We start from the raw sequence: 10,000 nt of genomic DNA on the forward strand, positions 1-10,000 counted from the left end.
ATACATAGAAGCATATAAATGTGGAGACAGTGAGGCACTATTTTCATGGGGTATGCGTAGAGGCATGCATGCTTTATTGGACTTGATGAAATATTTTCATTCATCTTACACAACACACAAACACACACACACACACACACACACACACATTCATGAAGCAATCACACAGTCAAGGACAATGTGGTATGCAAACCCCCATCCGCACGCGGACAAGCACATACACACACACACACACACACATGACACACATACACACACACACACACACACACACACACACATTCATCCACATATCTGTGTGTGTGAATGCACATGTGCATTGCATCTCTGATGAAAAGGGAGTGCGCTGATAAAAGTACAATAGTTCCCGTTTCAATTATAGGACCCCATGCATCCCCAATAGCTGCCAATGCCAAATAAATTGCCTCCTGTAAACGCTCTGTTTCCTCTATCAGTGTATTCTCTGGCATTTAAATATTTATTCCTCTCTTTCTCCTCTCTTCCTCTCTTTCTTCTCTCTACCTCTCTTTCTTCTCTCTTCCTCTCTCTTTCTCTCCCCCCACCCCCCACCCCTCTCTCTCTCTTTAACTCTGTGGTGCGCCTCATTCAGTAGCAGGAATAGACACCAGAGGAGGGGATGTGCACATGCATGCACACACACACACACACACACACACACACACAAACACACACACACACACACACACACACACACACAAACACACACACACACACACATGCACATAAACACACACACACACACAGAGAAACACACACACACAAACACACACAACACAAACACACACACACACAACACACACACACACACACAACCAAACACACACTAACACACACACGCACCTGCATAATTGTCCAAGATCTATTTTTTTTGATTCAACAAAAATAGAGAACTGAATTTGGATCTAATGAGAACCAGTTATCAAAACCAAAAAGAGGTGTTCCCTCTGCCCATGGACCCCTATGTCTACTACCTCTAAGTGAAGTTATGAGGGAAGGGTGCTGAGTGCACCCAACAGTGACCCCGTGGGGGAAAAAAAGTGGATTTGACATTTCCCATGGTTACAGTGGGGAGAGCAGGAAATGCAATGCCCCCTATACTATTTCATGCGAAACCAACCCCAACAATAACATTCCCTCATATAACACCGAGTATTAACTATGCTAAAAATCTATCACAAGCAGCCAGGTGGCAACTTCATTGAAAGGGACACAACAGCTGCAGCTGTAAAAAATGTACCTTGCCAGCAAAAAAAAAATGTAAGTGAAAAAAGAGTGATTCAGCTCCGTGTCAAGCGTGACATGAAGGCAATGGCACGGCAACTAGGGCCGTGTCACCATGTCAACTGCAATGGAGGGAGAGAGAATGGAGAGTGGTGCTGTCAGTGGAGAGTGCAACATGTGAGTGACATTGATGGAGAAGGCAGAGCACTGGGGCCGACTCTCAGACTGAAAGCCTTTCACCACACATTTAAGTGTTTACTGCGTGTGTGTGCGTTCGGCATGTGTGTGTGTGTGTGTGTGTGTGTGTGTGTGTGTGTGTGTGTGTGTGTGTGTGTGTGTGTGTGTGTGTGTGTGTGTGTGTGTGTGTGTGTGTGTGTGTGTGTGCTTGTGTGTTTGTATGTGTGGTCTGGTTCAAGAAAGCATTTGGACAGGTGAATGATACACACTAGGGAGTTTGATGTTGACATTTTCAAGCCAGAAATCTTGGAGCATTGTTTAGTGATCAAAGCAGGACTTAATCTTTATGCTCAACCTCTCATGTGATGACTTGATTCATGCATCATATGCGCTTAGGTTCCCCCCCCAAAAAAAAACACATACAGTTGTCCCTACTGTTTGGTGGTTGTTGCGAATATCAAACACAATCCAGTCCTTTTTTATATTAACCCTTAGTTACAGTTATTCTATGTCAGGAAGAGCTTGGTCCAACACATTTCTAGCTGACCAATCAATGAGCTCTGGTGAGTGGTTGATCGAGTCCCTTCAGTAAAGTTTCATATGCAGTTATTACCGTGTAGTTACGGCATTTTCAAGAACTGACCACTGTTTTATTATTATTATTATTATTATTATTATTATTATTGTTATTGTTATTGTTATTGTTATTGCTGATTTCATCTCTCTCTATATTATCAAGGCTTGTGAATCCATGCTGTCCTTTCTCCATTTGAGGCCTTTAGAGGCCGTTATTCATCTCATTAGAGGGCCACATTGTTTTCCTGCCAGAGTGTTTGTAGACAGAAATTGTGGTTGATTAATGTCGGCAATCTGGCAGTCGCGGTTTGGCATGGACTCTGGCGGCGCTCCGGCTTGGAGTGTATCCGGCGGTGCTGTAAGCCAGACAACTCTGTGGTCAGAGCTGATGGTCAGGGTCGAGGGTGTGTGTGTGTGTGTGTGTGTGTGTGTGCGTGTGTGTGTGTGTGTGTGTCGAGTGTGTGTGTCGAGTGTGTGTGTGTGTGTGTGTGTGTCGAGTGTGTGTGTGTGTGTGTGGTGTGTGTGTGTGTGTGTGTGTGTGTCGAGTGTGTGTGTCGAGTGTGTGTGTGTGTGTGTGTGTGTGTGTGTGTGTGTGTGTGTGTGTGTGTGTGTGTGTCGAGTGTGTGGAGACGTAACGAGAGGGGAACACTGTGTTCATCCTTTTGTCACACATTTTTTGGCTAGCGATTGGAGACTTCACCGATCCACGTGAAAACTTGCTGTGGTTGTAGCCCCGCATGGCTGGTACAGAATAGAGGGTTTGTGTCTCTAGGAGTGCGTTTGGGGCGTGAAGTGGAATAGAGTCGAACCCCCTTTTTTGGGCAATAGCTGGAAAACTGTTTTGCCAAAAATGATGACATTTGTATGGCAGGCAAGCCTAGGAGGCGCATTACCCTACCTCACTATGATTCATTTGGGTTTCATTCAACACGATATCTTGGGATGTAAAGGCTGAAACTTCATAAACTTTGACACCCTGTATCACTACCAATATTCCCTGGACATTTATAGCACCATATTTATAGCATATAGAAGCTATTTACCCACTGTCAAACAAATCAATCATAAGCTGTCCGCGACAACATGTTTTCCTCTCTTCCTCTGACATGGTTTGGTCTATCTTCAAAATTAATTTTGTCTTCAAATCCCTACATAACATATACAAAACTCAAATGGTCCTCTTTAACTTCTCAAAGTGGTCAAATCAATCAAACTTTTGCATACGTGGGCTACATTTACCTTGGACTCCGATGATCGCCTGCTTGTGGCTATATTTAAACTTACTTTTTTATGATATTGTAGACCCCTGTCCTGTTATAAATGTCGATACTTGTACGCCTATATGTAGTAGTTGCTTTACATTTACTATTGTATTCAGATATATTCTTGTCTTCAACTAATAATCTCCATTATATACTTACAAGTTTTTTTAAAACTTTGTAAATAAATGCCAAGTACAATTGTACAACAAAGCTCATATTGTTGCTTATGTATACATGTACGTTTCACCAAAACTCAAATTTAGCACAAGAATATATCTGTTACCGTAATTTCCGGAATATAAGCCGCTACTTTTTTCCCACGCTTTGAACCTCGTGGCTTAAACAATGACGCGGCTAATTTATGGATTTTTCCCGCTTTCGCTTTCATTTATTTTTGTTACAAGTCGTGTTTCGTTAAAGCCTGTGTAAAGTTAATTTGTTTCAATGTACCGGTAGGCACCTGCGGCTTATAGACATGTGCGGCTTATTTATGTTCAAAATAACTATTTTTTTTTTTATTCAGTGGTGCGGCTTATATTCAGGTGCGCTCAAGAGTACGGAAATTATGATATACCCCTTTTTCATATTCATTAGACCGGTCACAAAACCGCAGAATGTAACTCACAGGTACTGCTTCCCAACCAATCAGTGTACAGCCGTCATATCCACATATAGTTCTTTAGATTTTCACTCAGAATAAGACATACAAGAAACGTTTTAGTGTTCCGTTGCAGATACATAATCATTCAAGATTTGTTCTTGCTCATTCTCTCACTTTATGCAGCGGCCATATTACACACCATTATGTGGTACAGCTAGTTTACCGCCATTTTCTGTGCCTGTGTGACCTCAGCATTAAGCTGCAAAATGTCAACAGGTAATATAATTCTGTATAAGTGAGCTCTTTCTCTCAACTGCCCTCTTCTCTCCTTATTTATCTCTCTTTCCCGCTTCCTCTCTCTCACCCTCTCTTTTCGTCTCTGTATAGTCCTAATATTATCTGCTGTGCTGTCCTGTACTCTTCTCTTCTCTTCTCCTCTCTTCTCTTCTCTTATTCTCTCTATTCTACTCTGCTGTACTCATTCCTTTATTTCCCTCATCATCTATCTATCCATTTATACATCCATCCATCCACACACACACACACACACACACACACACACACACACACACACACACACACACACACACACAACACACACACACACACACACACACACACACACACACACACACACACACACACACACACAACACAACACACACACACACACACACAACACACACCACACACACACACCACACATCACACATACATATATACAGATATACAAACATACATTAAACACACATACACATACACATACATACATACATACATACATCCCTCCATAATCTCATCGCTTTATCGTCCCTCCTCCTCACTATAACAGCGGTTTTGGTGTGTACACTTCCCTGTTCCACATTCATTGTTCTCACTCTGTTTTCCTGTCATTTTTTTGACTCCCTCAGCAGTCCTTCCGTCTAAGCCTCCACACATCAACTCCACCCCTCTCTGTTTTGGTGTTAAAAATAGCAAAAGTAGCAAAATGTCCCCACACACTGGAACCTGTCCCCCACCCACCCCCACCACCCCCAACACACCACAACACACACACACACACACACACATACCGACCGGAGAGGGCCTGTCATCTTCTGTCACAGCATCCTGCTGTTTCGCCCGCTGCCAGTGATTTCACTCAGGGAGCAAAAGATCCTTGTTCTAAGCCCGTTGCATTCTGACTGCTCATTAATTTGCTGAAGGAATGTTTTTTTTTTTTCACTTTCTTGTGGTTTTGTTTTGCTTCTGACAACACAGAACAGTGCCTGTGTTTGGGGGGTTTGTTTGTTGTTTCCTTTTTCTTTGTGATTTAGAAAAAATGGATACATGGATTGGAGGACAGCTGCATGAAGCATTCAGACCCTTACTATTGGCTCCATGGTTACCATGACGGCTGATCCACCTACAGCTTCTGTTATTGTTGCTGTTGGTATCGTAGAAGTTGCTGGTGTTGTTATTGTGTTGTTGTGGTAGCTTGTTTGCTGTTGGTGGTGTGTTGCTGTTTTTTGTCGTTGTTGTTTTTTTTGCTGTTTTTGTTTTTTTTTGTTATTGTTGTTGGTAGAGTATTGTTGTCGTCCACAAGTTTCAGTGCTGTGTTCTCTGCGTTGCGGAGGGCCGCTCCAGGGCATAGCTTCTCTCCTGTTGAGATTGCAGCGCTGTGTCTGTGTTTCTACTCAAACTCTCATCAACCATACAACACTAACACAGCAGGAGCAGTGGGACTGGGGAAACTACATGTGACAAATGGTGATGTTACCTGAGGTGGTCATGATCCCTGTGAATGCAGTCAGAGTGTGTTTGTGTTTGAGTTGTGTGTGTGTGTGTGTGTGTGTGTGTGTGTGTTAGTGTGTGTGTGTGTGTGTGTGTGTGTGTGTGTGTGTGTGTGTGTGTTGTGTGTTTGTGTTTGTGCTGTTGTGTATGTTTGATCATATATGTGCATTGAGAGTCATACATGTTGGCCAATAAGCTATTGTGTGTAAAATGGTGTCTGTGGACCTGTATGTGTTTGTCCATATGTGTGAACTTGTGTGTACTTGGTAGTACTTGTTACTAGGTAACAATGACCTGTTCATTCCTTGACACATGCAACTGACGTGGTCATGATCCCAGTGAATGCAGTCAGAGTGTGTTTGTTGTGTTGTGGTTTGTGTGTTGTGTTTCTGTGTGTGTGTATGTGTTTGTGTTCTGTGTGTGTGTATGTGTGTTTGTGTTTCTCTGTGTGTGTATTGTTTTGTTGTTTCCGTGTTTGTCTATGGTGTTTATGTTTCTCTGTGTGTTTGTGTTTCTTGGCCATCCTTTTTTTCTGGCCATAATTACTTTTCATTTTTTTTTGTGGCCATTTAGTCAGAGTTGACAAGTTGTTGTGACAGTTCAAAGATGTGCCGCATCTCCTCTCTCTCGCTCTCTCTTACTGACTTTCTCTCTCCATCTTTTTCACTCTTCCTCTCTCTCATTTGATCTCTTCTTTTCACTCTTTCTCTCTCTCTCTCTCTCTCTCTCTCTCTGTCTCTGACACAAACTGCCAGTTATTTATGAAGATTAGAGGAGACTTGCCCCGATTTCTGTAGACTCCAGTAAATATGTGCCTGCACTGAACTCACACCATGACATAAGTGACAGGTAGAGAGAAATCCCTTCCTCCCTGTTTGTCCTTCATATCTTCCTATTTCACTCTGGTCTTTGTTTGCATAATCCCATATGCCCTCGTAATATGCCCTGTTTTCATACTCCTCACTTCGTCTCTTTGCATGCTGATGGAAATGTTCCATTCTATGGTTGTGGGTCACAGAGGGTTGGGGGGGTGCAGTTTGTGTGTGTGCGTGTGTGTGTGTGTGTGTGTGTGTGTGTGTGTGTGTGTGTGTGTGTGTGTGTGTGTGTGTGTGTGTATGGTGGGGTGGGGTGGGGGATTCACAGGCTTTGAATGTGCCATTTGACATGTAAGACAAAACAAACACATTTGTGTACTGCAGCACTCTTACGCAATGCCACACACACACACACACACACTCACACACCGCACACACACACACACACACACACCGCACACACATACACCGACACAGTCACAAATGTACACATACACACACATACACATCGCACACATATACACCGACACATGCAGTCACAAATACACACACACACCACACACATACACATACACATACACACATACACCGACACAGTCACAAATATACACACACACACACACACTCAACCACGTATATGTACACACACACACACACCCACACACACCCACACACACACACACACACATACACACACACTCATATGCTCGCGCATCCTTGACCTCCGGTGTCTCAGGACTATATTTAAGCCCCTGACTGTGCACCAGAGAGTTATGGTGTCAGGGGGGAATTTTATTATCGACGCACTCCATTTGTCTGCCTTAATGCAGAGTCTGCCACCGATCCCTGCATAATACCGTCTGCTTATGCAGCCGCCGAACAGGCCTCCCTGCTTGGGCAGCAGACCCAACCACCCTGCCTCCCTCCCTGCTGGGCCAGCAGACCCCACCACACTGCCTGCCTGCCTGCCTGGGCTGGGTTGGTGGTGGTGGTGGTGGGGAGGAGTGAGCAGTTCTGAGAGACGCACACACACATATGGTTACACACACACACACACACACATATGGTTACACACACACACACATATGGTCACACACACACACACACACACACACACACAAACATATGCGCGTGCACACACACACACACACACACACACACACACACACACACACACATATGGTTACACACACATACACATACACATACTAATACACACATACACACAAATATACGTATGCACACATACATACAAACACATATACATACAGTGCAAGTCAAAAGTTCCACGACACAAACGTTCCACAAAAATTCCACAAATGAACTCTTGACAAGGCACACCTATTCATTGAAAACCATTCCATGTGACTGCCTCATATAGCTGATTCAGAGAATGCCGAGAGTGTGCAAAGCTGTCATTAATGCAAAAGGTGGCTACTTTGAAGAATCTAAAATATTAAACATATTCTGGTTTGTTTAATTATTTTTTAGTTTAAAACATAATTCCATGTGTTCTTTCGTATTTTTGATGTCCTCAGTGTCTTCTACAATGTAGAAATAAAGAAAAAACATTGAATGAGTGTGTCTAAACCTTTGACTGGTACTGTACACGAGCACACACACACACACACACACACACACACACACAAATCTGCTGAGGTGTCAGTGCAAGGTGTCAGTTGTAAAAAGAGGAGGTTATAGTTATAGTAGGCAGTAGTAGGTATGCCTATATGCCTATAGTAGGCATTAAAATCTACTGCTCTGGCCCTGTGCTATTCCTCTGCAGAATATGCATGCCCTGTTTGGGAGAGGTCAACCCATGCCCAGAAACTTGACCCAGCCTTGAACAACACCTGCCGTCTGATCACTGGCTGCTTGAAACCCACCAATACAAGCAACCTGCACCTCCTCGCTGGCATTGCACCTGCTGATATTAGACGGAAAGTTGCCAGCCGAGTCGAGAAAACAAAAGCTACTAGCGATGAACGCCACCTCCTCCATGGATGTCACCCCCCGCCCAACGGCTAAAGTCGAGAAGAAGTTTTCTCAGCCAGGTCCAGCCCCTGACAAAGTCTCGGGAAGAAACCAGAATACAACTCTGGATGGAAAAACTTGAGAATGACCCACCTCCAACTGACATGGGAATACCCCCCACTGAAAACCTACCCCCTGGCCAAGAAGCATCATGGGCTCAATGGAAAACACTCAACCGCCTTAGAACAAGAACGGGACGATCCAAAGATGCTCTGGTCAGATGGGGCTACAAGACTGGCCCAACCACCTGTGAATGTGGACAAGCAGACCATACAATGGAGCACTGCCTTGTCTGCCCTCTACTACCTAACCCTTGCAGCCCAAAAGACCTTGCATTATTCAACAAAAATGCAAAGGACTGTGTAAAGAAATGGGAAACTGCCATATAACCATCATGCTTCAGTGAAACGAAAAGAAGAAGTAGGCAGTTTTCATTCTTTGTGATTTGTCTCTTCTGTCACAAAAACACGGCAAGACAAGACTTGTCCCATGTTGCATCTTACAGACATCTGCACAAGGCTCTCCCACCCTGTGCTGATGCTGCATGTTGATCAACTTGTAACTTGTAACATGTGAAAGATGTAAATACAGTTTCTTCTGCATGATGTTTATTCTCAAAAGACATTTCTCAAATCCAGTCAGTCGGTATTACAGTAAAGTGGCACCCCGGTGATTGCAGTAGTGTTGTGATTTCGCAGGCAGTATCTGCAGGATAGGTACTGGTCTGGATACAGATCTGTTTAAGACTCAGAGCATCAGCAGCTATCTGGCCAATGAGTCCCATGGGGATGTGATCTATTCTGATCCACTGAGATCTAAAGGGATCTATTGGATCCATATTGGATACATATTGGATCTATTTCAAAGCCTGATGGGGGATGTACACACTTTTAGACTGTTAGTGAATGGTTAAAACCTTCTGCTCAATTGTGTATGACCTGTATATTCCTCCCCTTTCAGAATCTCTCTCTCTCTTTCTCAAAGTCAAACAGGTTTTATTGGAATGATTGTAGTCATTGCCAAAGAAATAGCCAGGTGAAAATCATACACAGTCACTCAAGCTTTCTGCCCCCTCCTTCTCTGTCTGTTAAGTTTTACTGAATCAAGTTGTATCATCACAACTGTACAGCAGTAGCAATGGCCATGTCAAAATAATACATTTATAGTGATTCTCTCTCTCTCTCTCTCTGTCTCTCGCTCATGGGAAAGAGTGGTGGAGCGAGGTGAATGCAAGTATGAGTGAGTAAAAGTGGAGTGCAGCGCCAGATTGTAGTTTGGCGATTGGTGATATTATTGGTCACGGTTGGTCAAGGCCAAAGAGGTGACTGAGAAGGGCTTAAGTACTCAATGACTCTTTCATGCCAGTACTTCCACTCGGTAACCCCATCAAAGAAAATAATAATATCAAATAAACCACCATTCATTAAAGATTAACTCATTGAAAGGGAACTGCAACGCTATGGTCGGCTGGTTTCATCTATAAGGAAAATCCCGCTTGGCTGTAAATCACCCCTTCTGAA

The 10,000-nt window shown here is 43.5% G+C and overlaps 1 protein-coding gene across 1 annotated transcript in view; it reads left to right on the plus strand.

Annotated features, from left to right (window-relative positions):
* Positions 1-10,000, plus strand: part of LOC105894687 (transmembrane protein 132C-like) — a 170,132-nt gene that overhangs the window by 63,625 nt on the left and 96,507 nt on the right. The window lies entirely within an intron of this gene.

This window comes from Clupea harengus, chromosome 7, assembly GCF_900700415.2.
Source record: "Clupea harengus chromosome 7, Ch_v2.0.2, whole genome shotgun sequence".
NCBI lineage: Eukaryota > Metazoa > Chordata > Actinopteri > Clupeiformes > Clupeidae > Clupea > Clupea harengus.